We start from the raw sequence: 15076 nt of genomic DNA on the forward strand, positions 1-15076 counted from the left end.
CACATAGACCCAAGAAACCGACATTTTGTGACAACTCCTACTAACAAATCTTATGAACAATTATTAACTATTGAAAATAAAACTTATAACAATGATATATAAATAAAAAATATATAGAAACATGTTCTTCTGTCTTACGGTAACAACATACGTAAAAATAACAGTTTCATAATAAGACATTTTTTAATATCAATTGTTATAAACAATTAAAATTATATATAAAATATAAAAACTGTGATGGCTATCAATCTTGTTGTTAAAAATACAAAAACTTTTGTATATACCATTTTTTCGGTATCTGTAATAGTTTCCGAGATATAAAAATTTCCTGAATTTGAATCTCTCAGTTCAACTTTTCTCTTATGAAACTAAGGAACCACAAATCAAATCGTATAAAAATAAAATAAAATATAAAAAACAATATAACTGATAGAAAAAATTATATAGCTGTATTCGTCTCTCTCTATAGAAACAGAATATATGAAAATAATCACACCATTATTAAATAATAATATATATATAACTTATAATATATAACTTTTGATAATAAACCATAAACAATATTAATTATAATTTTTTTTGAAAAGCCTATAAGACCTATAATAACTTTTATTATAACATTTTCTATATAAAATCAAAAACCTAATTTATAAAAAGAATTAAAGGAAAAGTCACCCGTTATAAGGCAAAAGTCCCAGTAAGTGCCAATGTACATACATATATATCTGCGTCTAACGGTAATTACCGGGACCACAAGTTTAACCCTTAATATTTTTAAAAATAATAATCATAAAAATATGCTGATTAATTTAAATTAAACCTTGAACCTTTTCCTTTAAAACCATACCCTAATAATAATTTTTACTCACCTTGCATACCTAATTAATTTAAATAATACCCGGAGTCAATCGGTCCTCGAACCATATATATAAATGTACGTACAAAGACTTAGCCGCGAGAATGGTAAAGGCATAGGACTTAGCCGCGCGTACTCTTGTCTTTTCATCTATAAAAATTACTAAGTATGAATTTCGAGACGGACTTAGCCGCGAAAATGAACGATGGACTTAGCCGCACAGACTATACGATGGACTTAGCCGCGTGAGCTCTCTTATAGAACTTAGACTCTCGATCAACCAACATAAAATTAAAAATTTAATAATTTTTACTTTTTGTTATATACGTTCTAAAGAGCCTTAAATAACTAATAACAAACCCTTATAAACCATTTCTTAATCTGCCTTAGTTTTGGACTTATAAATTTTTAAAGTTACCCACTCATGTTCTCCTGATACATCAGCCGCGTAAAATCCTTAATAATTATTAAACCATTAAAGATCAAGCCATATCCTCTTAGATGTGAAGAGCCCTATGATTTTCCATCTAAAAAACCCATATAGACTTATACCTTTGTGGGCATTAATAGTATATTGTTATAAATAAATTAAATTTAATAACCATTAACACGCAAATTTTATAACGCTAAATCATACTTCCCTATGAATTATTAACGTATACTAAATATCTTTTCTTAATTTTTATTAGTTTAGCAGCTACGAATTTTTAAACTTTTACTCTTACCCATACATACATACATTTCAACACACGTACAGAGAGAACTCCCTTTATTTGCAACATTTCAAGAACTTATAATTATATTTGTATTAAGAGTAAATAAATATTCAAATTAACTTTTATAAAAGTTATTCTTTATTAATTAATTATTAAATTTGTTATAAACAAATTAAACAAGTACATTATTTTCAAATTCTGTTCCGTTCATCCTTCGGCATTTGCAAAATTACCCCAAATCCATATATTATACTTTCTTCTACTCCTCATAGATTCCGAGATATAGGAATTTTACAAACTCCGATAATTTGAAGAACTGGAATACCTTTTTGCTGAAAAACAAGAGATACAAAAGTTAATAAAAGACCTTTTAAATTATAAAATATTAATAAACTATTAATTTATTTATAAAGTAATTGAATAAAGGAATAAAAATGGTTCTATAAATAAACTTTCTTAATTAGTTAATTATCCAAATTGTTATAAACAAATAAAACACTATCCAATTATTCAAAATTCTGTTACGTGTATTTTGTCACATTTGAGCTCCCATTTAAAAACTATTAAACATTTTCTTTCTAACTCTTTTAGTTCTCGAGTTATGACCACTGTTCAAAATCAGAGACCGACACAAATGACACAAAATAGTAACACCAACATTTTCTAAACTAATGCTCCTAATAACCAACTACGAACGGAACAAAGACTCATCGCTATAACGCACAACTGAGTAATTAAAAATCTTATATTAATAAACAAATTAATAAATTGTTATAAACAATTTCAAGTTAACAATTGACCTTCTTTAAATTTTATAATAGAAGTTAAAGACTATAATGAATCATTAATCCCTGCAAAATAACTTTTCTTAATTCCTATTAATTTAGCTTTTATGAATTTTTAAAACTTTTATTCTATATATATATAGATATACTAAAGCATGTAATTCTTACCATCCTATTATTAGTTGATAAATAGCAACTCTGGTCTTATCTCTGCTATCCTGTAATAGAAACAATAACAGTAGAGAACAATTAACAAACTTAACAACTTCTAACAATTATAATAATTATTATTATTATATAAAATCTATATTATATATAAAAAATAAGAAATGCTTTAGTTAAACACTTGGAAAATATGTATAATGTAAAGAAACAACTCTTTTATATATAAAATAAAATATATAAATATCCTTTAGTTAATTAATGATTAAAATAGAAGAATTGTTTCTATCTAAACCAAGTATTAAAACCTAGTGCGGTAGAAAGTAGATTTTAACCAGCACTCTCACTGCCTTCAATACAGAAATAGACTCAAGGATATATCCTTGAGTCCCATAAAGAAAATAGCTTTTACATTCAATAATTTAAACTATAAAATATATATATATATATAATATTATGTTAACACAAGGAAAAAATGGAGAGATCTAAGACTGAATTTATTAATACTTTAAACATACTCTAAGACATTTCTTAGACAATTTATGTAAAGTATGTTTAAAGGCCATCAGATAAAATAATAGAAAAACAGAGCTTACTTGTGAGTCATAGTTCTGAGTCATGACAAAACACTTTCTCGAACCAAGGCCAGCCTTTCAAGCCAATAGCGAAATTCGTTACCATATAAGGAACCAAGGTTGAACCTACGTGGACCAATCTGAAACTCTGTAACCAAATAAGGATTGTCAAGGTCAGAACTACTCCTTTCCATTGTTCCAAAATAGTATATAAGCAGTTCAGAAAACCATAAGCCAGCTTTTATCGCGCCCACTACTTCAGTTACTTCTACTATTATTCAACCCTTTTACTTTTAACTTTCGCGCTACAATTTTATCGCTGTCAAGATATAAATAAAAATACGCATATTACAAATTCGTTAAACTATAATACCAACTTTACTAATTATATTGAAATATTGTAAAAATTTGTGTTCAACAATAAATCTACTCTGGGAACAAATCATCAACTCTTCAACAGTGAATCATTAAGTGACCTTTATCTTGGAGTTTTAGCCTCCTTAACCGCAGAAGAACCCTTTAATTATTATTATTCATCATTACATGGTCGAACCAGGTCTCGAGACCACTTCGGACTTCAGGACGTCACATCTTTAATTACTTGGTTCGCGTTAAATTTAATAAAACAATGTCACAAATATTATTAGCGCGTTGTGAGGTACGTTGACTGGGAGGGCACATTATTCATCCTAGGATAGTACAAAATAAACACACGTATTTAAAATAAAAGTCTAAACGCTATTTAGGAAAGTGCATGTAATGCGGTAGGTGTAGAGTTGACAACACGACCCTTACAGCAGGGGTCGGAATAAAAAAATAAAAGTAGGCTTTTAAGTTAAGTGCTTGCTAAAAGGATCGAACACGTAACCCTCACAGCATGGGTTAGGGTAAAAAGAAAGATTTTGAAATTTTAAGTTAAGTGCTAGCGATGCGGTAGGTAAAGGGTCGAGCACGCGACCCTCACAGCAGAGGGTAAGGTAAAAATATAATATGGAGTATTTGTTAGGTTTAAGTGGATACAAATAAATTTGGGATAGCGTAGACGCGTGCAACAGATTTAAGAGCGAAAGTTATTCGTACTTACCCATTCTACACATCTAAGCTGCTTGGCTTTTGATTGCCTTCGCTGCGTCTCGATAAACTCAACGTCGCAATGCACGTTTTCCGGGAGTAGATTCTCGTAGACTTTCCTGCTTGAATCGTCCTTTGAAATGTCTTCTAGGCTTGGCTTTCTCACGATGAAGGTATCGGCGTCAAGTGGTATTGCGAGCGTACGTCGTTCGAATGTTGGTTTAAATCGTGATAATACGCGGTTATCTTTTAAATCTGATATTTCCGGCCTCAACAACGTGATTTGGAATTTGTCCTCTACGAGTTTCACAAAAGTATTATATTATTAAATAAAGTTAATAGAAATCTTAGGTTAAAAGCGTTGCAGTGCATCTGCACCACTTCCAACACTAGAATGCCTGCTAGATCGATTCTTAAAAACGTGCAGTGCAGCTGCACCGAAATTAATTGTCAATCACACAGGGTTTTTGAGATATCGTTAATAAATTGAAATTGTGAAACAATTGAAATTTGAATAAAATAAAAGATTTAGGATGTCACTGAATTTAACACAAGAAGTTACTTTTAACAATTAAAATATATTCTTAAATTTACGTTACACTACTGGTTACAATTATAAAGTATCGAATATAGAAGTTAAACTTATTTAGGCTTATGTCGTTAGACCCGCACGCGGGATGGACTCTTTGAAAAGAGAAATGCTTAGAGTTTGAAATTAAAAATAGAACTGACGCTTCGGTGAAACTGAGCTCCGGGTTTTACCGGCGCTGCCTTCCACCTAGCGCTTAGATGGTAGTGGAAGTAGGTAGTGGAAGGAGCGGCGTTTGGCGCTGCCGGCCGCTTGAAAGTAGAACGATGGTGGTGGGAATAGCGGCGTTCGGCGCTGCGGCCGCATGGAAATGGAAGCTTCTGTAGGCGGGAATAAAGTTAGACTACTGATTTTTAGCGTTGGCGTGAATAATGCTAAGCTACTAAATATAACGTCGGCGCAACTAATGTTGTACTACGCATGGGCAAAGTGATATAAATTTATATATGTTTTACTTTTTACACATTACATACTTGAATATTAGATTATACTTAAATGTATTTGCAAAAATATTTTTATAAAATACATGTTATTTGGCGGGACGTAACACAGTTTATCATTAATTACCTCTAAATTTTCTTTTGAGATTAAACACAAAAAACAGATTTACTCATTGTTTAATCAATTAAATTACAAGAAAACTTTGTCCGTAAAAAGTACAATAAATAAGCAATTATTTTAATAAAATTCAGTTTCAATTTTATTTATTATAACATTGATTCTATTCCAAACAGTATCAGTGACGTTCTTGCCAATTCCCGAGCTATCGCTGGTGTATGCAAATAGGCTCAAAAATAAATAAGGAAATCGGCTTCCGTCGTAGAACCGAGGTATCTGAGGCGAGAGTAAAACAAAGCGTAGTGTTCCCTGAGATGCAACACGACGTGACAGTATTATTTATCTAGAAAACTGGACAACCATGTGACTTAAAAGCAAAGTTAAAGCAGAATTCGATTCTGCCGAAAATTAACGAACCGACGGTTAAACCAGCGCGTCTTATACTATACAAAAATAGACATTATTGTAATAACTTTTTTTGATAAATCATTTACTGTATTACAAAAAAATAGCGTTAAAAATGCAATCTTATTTTTATACGATGTAGTAAAAAAAATCAGCATTTCCGATTTTTCAATCACTAAAGGAGACGTTGGTAACATACTTTGGAAAACCGTTGATAAGTACTTTGACGATACATTCCAAGGAATGGAAACAACAATTACAATTTGTTTAAATAAAATTGTTTTACCTCCTGAAAACCGTCGAGAAAATATAAAAAAGTACTACGTTTCTTTTCTCGAAGGCCATAATAAAGTTACAAAAATTTTTAGACTAATCCACAAAAAATATACGTGGCCGCAACTAAAGCGCGACGTAGAGTGAGTAATTAGGTATTGCAATAACTATAAAAAAAAAACTTATTTGTGTTAAAGCCAAACAACCAATGGTACTTACAAACACTCCCGACAATGCATTTAATATAATATCTATAGACATGGGTTTATTACCGGTGTTAGAAAACGGAAACGCGTATATATTCAACTATACAAGATTTACTAACAAAATATTTTGTTGCCATACCATTGCAAAAATCCGGCGTTTTAGACGTTGCAGATGCGCTAATAATAAATTTACATGCGTGTATAATGCTTCAAAAGCCCTGCTATCCGATCAAAAGTCACTTTTTAAATAGCCTAATGCGAGCCATAGCGAGAAAATTTAAAAATCCACTTACAAAACCACAGTTTACCGATCACAGTCTAATGGTTTGGTAGAACGGGCTGACCATGTTTTATGGGAATACCTAAAGCAAATTGTTGAAGAAAAATTAAATTGGGATAAACACTTTGAACTTGCAAATTTTTCTTATAACACCAGTGTTCACGAAAGCATTGGTGTTACGTCCCGGTAGTCGCGGACGTGTATGGTGCTTCAAAAGCCCTGCTATCCAATCAAAAAAGTCACTTTTTAAATAGCCTAATGCGAGCCATAGCGAGAAAATTTAAAAATCCACTTACAAAATTACAGTTTACCGATCACAGTCTAATGGTTTGGTAGAACGGGCTGACCATGTTTTATGGCAATACCTAAAGCAAATTGTTGAAGAAAAATTAAATTGGGATAAACACCTCGAACTTGCAAATTTTTCTTATAACACCAGTGTTCACGAAAGCATTGGTGTTACGTCCCGGTAGTCGCGGACGTCTAAGACGGATTCGGACCACAGGCCTAGGCACTAAAATCGCGATATTTCGACCGGGTAAAAACTGGATTAATTCCGCGGAAATTTTTTGATAATTTATAACAATTATGGTAGGTTTGTTATTCAAGTACGGCTGTTCAATTGGATTTTGCTTGAGGTAATACGCGAGCGTACGCGGACGAAGTCAGTAATAGGGTGTCCGGTTCTACGCATACACCGTTTACAAAAAAGGAGACGCGTAATTTTCTGCTCAAAGTAACAATATCTGGTCTTACATCAAGCGTAAGTTAACCAATTAAGAATTAATCTAATTGAATCTTTGGAATAAACGCGAGCAGGTATCCGTACACGAAAATGTCGTGGACACATTTATTAAAATAAATTGAATGGTAGTCAGACTTTCTATAAATATCTTGACGGGATTATTTTGTAAAGAAACTTGATCATTGCTAAGATTTAAATACCAAGAAAAATTACGATGGACTAACCGGCAATGATCGCAATTTAAATAAGGTTCAAAACACTTTAAAGTCAATCTGCAACCTAACATTTTTGTAAAACGCGGAACGTTCCAAGACAAAGGTAATAATTAGTAACAAGAGTAAAACTATTTTTGAGTCTATTGACGTTAACTGCACAAAATAGGCAATAAATATTACGAGTTTTGCGGTAACGCCTGTACAATTCATGTACGCAAAGACCGGTTTCCAATCACTCGATTCGCGTTAGATTTTATAAAGCAGTGTCACAAATATTATTAACGCGTTGTGGGGTACGTTGACTGAAAGAGCACATTATACATCTTAGGATAGTATAAAATAAACACATGTATTCAAAATAAGAGTCTAGACGCTATTTATAAAAATGCATGCAATGCGGTAAGGGTAGGGTTGACATCACGACATTCACAGCAGGAGTCGGGATAAAGAAGTAAAAGTAAGCTTTTAAGTTAAGTGCTCGCTAAAAGAATCAAACACGCAACCTTCACAGCAGAAGTTAGGGTAAAAAAGTATAGTATTTGTTAAATTTAAGTAAATACAAATAAATTTGGGATAGCGTAAACGCGTTCAACATAATTAAGAGCGAGAGTTATTTGTACTTACTCATTCCAGATATTTAAACTGCGTTGCTTTTGATTGTTTTTGCTGCGTTTTAATAAACTCGGCGTTGCAATGCACGTTCTTTCCCTGGGGTGGATTCTCGTAAACCCTCCTGTGTGAAACGTCTTTTGGAATGTCTGCTGGACTTGGCTTCCTCACGATAAAGGTGATTGGCGTCAAGTGGTAGTGCGGGCGTACGTCGTTCGAATGTTGTTTTAAAGCGTGATTATACGCGGTTATCTTTTGAATCTAATATTTTCGACCGCCGCAACGAATTTTAGAATTTGTCATAAAGTTTTACAAAAATATTATAATATTAAATAAAATTAATAAAAATTTTAGGATAAAAGCGTGCAATGCAACTGCACCACTTCCAACACTAAAATGCCTGTTAAATGGATTTTTAAAAACGTGCAGTGCGGCTGCACCGAAATTAATCGTCAATCACACAGGGTCTTTGAGATATTGTTAATAATTAAATTGTGAAACAATTGCAATTGGAATAAAGCAGGAGATTTAAGATGTCATTGAAGTTACCACGAGAATTAAAACAACTAAAATATAATTTTAAATTTTACGTTACACTACTGGTTACAATTATAAAGTATTGAATATAAAAGTTAAATTTATTTTGTTAGACTTATGTCGTTAATTTATTAGACTCGCACGCGGTATACTCTCTTGGAAGAGAGATGTTAAAAATTTAAAGTCAGGATTAGAACTGTCGCTTCGGTGAGACTGAGCTCCGGACTTTACCGACGCTGTTTTTCATCTAGCGCTTGGGTGGTAATGGAAGTTGGTAGTGGGAGTAGCGGCGTTCGGCGCTGCAAGTCGCATGGAAGTGAAAGCCTTTGTTGGCGTGAATAAAGCTAAACTACTAGATATAAGTCGGCGCAACTAATGCTGTACTACACACGAGTAAAGCAATATAAATTTATATATGTTTTATATGTATAAGTAATAATTAATGTTTTAATGTACTCGCAAAAATTTATTTATAAAAAATATATATTATTTGGCTGGACGTAACAAAATATACATATTATATTTTTAGTATTAAAAAAAAAGAAAAAATTTAAGATTGAATTTGTTAATACTGTAAACATACTCTAAACATTTCTTAAACAATTTATGTAAATTATGTTTAAAAATTATCAGTTAAAATAATAGAAAAACTGAGCTTATTATGTGAGTCATGATTTTGAGTCATGATAAAACATCATTTTAAACCAAGACCAGATTTTAAAAACAATAACAAAATTTGTTACCATATAAAAAACTAAAATTAAACTTACATAAACCAATTTAAAACTCTGTAATTAAATAAGAATTAACAAAGACGAAACCACTTCTTTTGATTGCTCTAAAATGGTATACAGGGTGTCCCAAAGCCATGTAGAAAAACATTGGAACTAAGTAGATTTCGTTATTTTAAGAAGAAAAGTTTTTAACCATTTTTTATTCCGAGTAATATTAAGCTAGATAATAATTATTGAAAATTATATTCTTTGAGCGGAACTTACTGCCCCCCACACCGCGCGGAGACGCTTTATCTATCGGTAGTCCCCAATCCTTGCGTTCTTGATCATCGATAAAAAAAATGAAAGCGCGCGAAGCAAGACAGGGGGTTACGATCGGTCCGCCTAGATAAACTGGTCTAAACCAGGAATCAAAAAAAGCGACAACGCGTAACAATACAAAAAAAATTATCGATGATCAAAAAAGCAAGAACTGGGGACTACCGACGGATAAAGCGTTTCCGCGCGGTGTGAGAAACAGTAAGATCCGCCCAAAAAATCTAATTTTTAATAATTTTTATCTCGTATAATATTAATCAAAATAAAAAATGATTAAAAACGTTTCGTCTTAAAATAACGACATCTACATAATTTTAAAGTCTGTCTACATAACTTTGGGACACCCTGTATAAGCAGTACTAAAAACCACAAGCAACCATTACCTATCTCGCGCTCGCTCTTGTCACATCCTGCGACGACTAGGAGACGTTTTATTAACACGGGTAAAAACTTCACCACCGGCGAAAATTTTTCAAAAATCATATTATTAAAAATAATTCTACTACACCAACTACACCGGCATTCATAAATTTCACCACTTGTAGTACAGTCACTCGACAAATCTTTAAAGAGACACAAGCGACATCTACAATAAGTCCGTTTTAAGTCAAGTCCAGAGCCAACCAATCATAACCTGACCCATTAAATTTACTCTAACTACACTCAATTACACATGTAGACCCAAGAAACCGACATTTTGTGACAACTCCTACTAACAAATCTTATGAACAATTATTAACTATTGAAAATAAAACTTATAACAATGATATATAAATAAAAAATATATAGAAACATGTTCTTCTGTCTTACGGTAACAACATACGTAAAAATAACAGTTTCATAATAAGACATTTTTTAATATCAATTGTTATAAACAATTAAAATTATATATAAAATATAAAAACTGTGATGGCTATCAATCTTGTTGTTAAAAATACAAAAACTTTTGTATATACCATTTTTTCGGTATCTGTAATAGTTTCAGAGATATAAAAATTTCCTGAATTTGAATCTCTCAGTTCAACTTTTCTCTTATGAAACTAAGGAACCACAAATCAAATCGTATAAAAATAAAATAAAATATAAAAAACAATATAACTGATAGAAAAAATTATATAGCTGTATTCGTCTCTCTCTATAGAAACAGAATATATGAAAATAATCACACCATTATTAAATAATAATATATATATAACTTATAATATATAACTTTTGTGACGTCCTGAAGTCCGAAGTGGTCTCGAGACCTGGTTCGACCATGTAATGATGAATAATAATAATTAAAGGGTTCTTCTGCGGTTAAGGAGGCTAAAACTCCAAGATAAAGGTCACTTAATGATTCACTGTTGAAGAGTTGATGATTTGTTCCCAGAGTAGATTTATTGTTGAACACAAATTTTTACAATATTTCAATATAATTAGTAAAGTTGGTATTATAGTTTAACGAATTTGTAATATGCGTATTTTTATTTATATCTTGACAGCGATAAAATTGTAGCGCGAGAAAGTTAAAAGTAAAAGGGGTTGAATAATAGTAGAAGTAACTGAAGTAGTGGGCGCGATAAAAGCTGGCTTATGGTTTTCTGAACTGCTTATATACTATTTTAGAACAATGGAAAGGAGTAGTTCTGACCTTGACAATCCTTATTTGGTTACAGAGTTTCAGATTGGTCCACGTAGGTTCAACCTTGGTTCCTTATATGGTAACGAATTTCGCTATTGGCTTGAAAGGCTGGCCTTGGTTCGAGAAAGTGTTTTGTCATGACTCAGAACTATGACTCACAAGTAAGCTCTGTTTTTCTATTATTTTATCTGATGGCCTTTAAACATACTTTACATAAATTGTCTAAGAAATGTCTTAGAGTATGTTTAAAGTATTAATAAATTCAGTCTTAGATCTCTCCATTTTTTCCTTGTGTTAACATAATATTATATATATATATATATTTTATAGTTTAAATTATTGAATGTAAAAGCTATTTTCTTTATGGGACTCAAGGATATATCCTTGAGTCTATTTCTGTATTGAAGGCAGTGAGAGTGCTGGTTAAAATCTACTTTCTACCGCACTAGGTTTTAATACTTGGTTTAGATAGAAACAATTCTTCTATTTTAATCATTAATTAACTAAAGGATATTTATATATTTTATTTTATATATAAAAGAGTTGTTTCTTTACATTATACATATTTTCCAAGTGTTTAACTAAAGCATTTCTTATTTTTTATATATAATATAGATTTTATATAATAATAATAATTATTATAATTGTTAGAAGTTGTTAAGTTTGTTAATTGTTCTCTACTGTTATTGTTTCTATTACAGGATAGCAGAGATAAGACCAGAGTTGCTATTTATCAACTAATAATAGGATGGTAAGAATTACATGCTTTAGTATATCTATATATATATAGAATAAAAGTTTTAAAAATTCATAAAAGCTAAATTAATAGGAATTAAGAAAAGTTATTTTGCAGGGATTAATGATTCATTATAGTCTTTAACTTCTATTATAAAATTTGAAGAAGGTCAATTGTTAACTTGAAATTGTTTATAACAATTTATTAATTTGTTTATTAATATAAGATTTTTAATTACTCAGTTGTGCGTTATAGCGATGAGTCTTTGTTCCGTTCGTAGTTGGTTATTAGGAGCATTAGTTTAGAAAATGTTGGTGTTACTATTTTGTGTCATTTGTGTCGGTCTCTGATTTTGAACAGTGGTCATAACTCGAGAACTAAAAGAGTTAGAAAGAAAATGTTTAATAGTTTTTTAAATGGTAGCTCAAATGTGACAAAATACACGTAACAGAATTTTGAATAATTGGATAGTGTTTTTATTTGTTTATAACAATTTGGATAATTAACTAATTAAGAAAGTTTATTTATAGAACCATTTTTATTCCTTTATTCAATTACTTTATAAATAAATTAATAGTTTATTAATATTTTATAATTTAAAAGGTCTTTTATTAACTTTTGTATCTCTTGTTTTTCAGCAAAAAGGTATTCCAGTTCTTCAAATTATCGGAGTTTGTAAAATTCCTATATCTCGGAATCTATGAGGAGTAGAAGAAAGTATAATATATGGATTTGGGGTAATTTTGCAAATGCCGAAGGATGTACGAAACAGAATTTGAAAATAATGTACTTGTTTAATTTGTTTATAACAAATTTAATAATTAATTAATAAAGAATAACTTTTATAAAAGTTAATTTGAATATTTATTTACTCTTAATACAAATATAATTATAAGTTCTTGAAATGTTGCAAATAAAGGGAGTTCTCTCTGTACGTGTGTTGAAATGTATGTATGTATGGGTAAGAGTAAAAGTTTAAAAATTCGTAGCTGCTAAACTAATAAAAATTAAGAAAAGATATTTAGTATACGTTAATAATTCATAGGGAAGTATGATTTAGCGTTATAAAATTTGCGTGTTAATGGTTATTAAATTTAATTTATTTATAACAATATACTATTAATGCCCACAAAGGTATAAGTCTATATGGGCTTTTTAGATGGAAAATCATAGGGCTCTTCACATCTAAGAGGATATGGCTTGATCTTTAATGGTTTAATAATTATTAAGGATTTTATGCGGGTGGTGTATCAGGAGAACATGAGTGGGTAACTTTAAAAATTTATAAGTCCAAAACTAAGGCAGATTAAGAAATGGTTTATAAGGGTTTGTTATTAGTTATTTAAGGCTCTTTAAAACGTATATAACAAAAATTAAAAATTATTAAATTATTAATTTTATGTTGGTTGGTCGAGAGTCTAAGTTCTATAAGAGAGCTCGCGCGGCTAAGTCCATCGTATAGTCTGTGCGGCTAAGTCCATCTCGAAATTCATACTTAGTAATTTTTATAGACGAAAAGACAAGAGTACGCGCGGCTAAGTCCTATGCCTCTACCTGATTCTGCGACTAAGTCTTGTACGTACATTTATATATGGTCTGAGGACCGATTGAATTCTGGGCATTATTTAAATTAATTAGGTATGCAATAAGGTGAGTAAAAATTATTATTAGGGCGAAGTTTTGGTGCTGAAAAGGTTCAAGGTTTAATTTAAATTAATCAGCATATTTTAAGGGATTATTATTTCTTAAAATATTAAGGGGTTAAACTGTGGTCCCGTAATTACCGTTAGACGCAGATATATATGTATGTACATTGGCACTTACTGGGACTTTGCCTTATACGGGTGACTTTCCTTTAATTTCCTTTATAAATTAGGTTTCCTTTGATCTTATATAGAAATGTTATAATAAAAGCTATTATAGGTCTTATAGGTTTCAAAAAAAATTATAATTACATTGTTTATGGTTTATTATCAAAAGTTATATATTATAAGTTATATATTTATTATTTAATAATGGTGTGATTTTTCTATTTCTTCAAGTATATTCTGTTTCATAGAGAGAGAGACGAATACAGCTATATAATTTTTTCTATCAGTTATATTGTTTTTATATTTTATTTTATTTTTATACGATTTGATTTGTGGTTCCTTAGTTTCATAAGAGAAAAGTTGAACTGAGAGATTCAAATTCAGAAATTTTATATCTCGGAAACTATTGCAGAGATACTGAAAAATGGTATATACAAAAGTTTTTGTATTTTTAATAAATAAGATTGATAGCCATCACAGTTTTTATATTTTATATATATCGCAATTGTTTATAACAATAAATTGGATATTAAAATGTCTTATTATGAAACTGTTATTTTTACGTATGTTGTTACTCGTGTAAGACAGAAGAAACATTGTTTCTATATATTTTTTATTTATATCATTGTTATAAGTTTTATTTCAATAGTTAATAATTGTCTATAAGATTTGTTAGTAGGAGTTGTCACAAATGTCGGTTTCTGGGTCTACATGTGTGTAATTGAGTGTAGTTAGAGTAAGTAATGGGTCAGGGCTATGATTAGCTGGCTCTGACTTGACTTAAAAACGGACTTATTGTAGATGTCGCTTGTGTCTCTTTAAAGATTTGTCGAGTGACTGTACTACAAGTGGTGAAATTTATGAATGCCGGTGTAGTTGGTGTAGTAGAATTATTTTCACAATAGTGGATTTTGAAAAATTCTCGCCGGTGGTGAAGTTTTTACCCGTGTTAATAAAACGTCTCCTAGTCAATGCAGGATGTGACATCTCCTTTCAATGGGGAAGTTCGGCCTGAACTTGCCAAGTAAGCTATGTTTTTGTATATATTTGTTAAAGCATTTTGTGGTTTTAATTATTTATATATGTTTCAGGATAGCAGTAGGATCAAATGATCTAGTAGTTGAATAAAGATTATATTATTATGGAGTTAGTATAAATGATTCTTCAATGGTATGTAATAATGATTTATTATAAAAAGTAAAGTCTAATTGCATTTACAAAGTCTAACTACTTTATATGTTTCAGGTATTTATTAAAGCGTACAATGTTCA

This window comes from Cardiocondyla obscurior, linkage group LG09 (assembly GCF_019399895.1).
Source record: "Cardiocondyla obscurior isolate alpha-2009 linkage group LG09, Cobs3.1, whole genome shotgun sequence".
NCBI classification, from domain to species: domain Eukaryota; kingdom Metazoa; phylum Arthropoda; class Insecta; order Hymenoptera; family Formicidae; genus Cardiocondyla; species Cardiocondyla obscurior.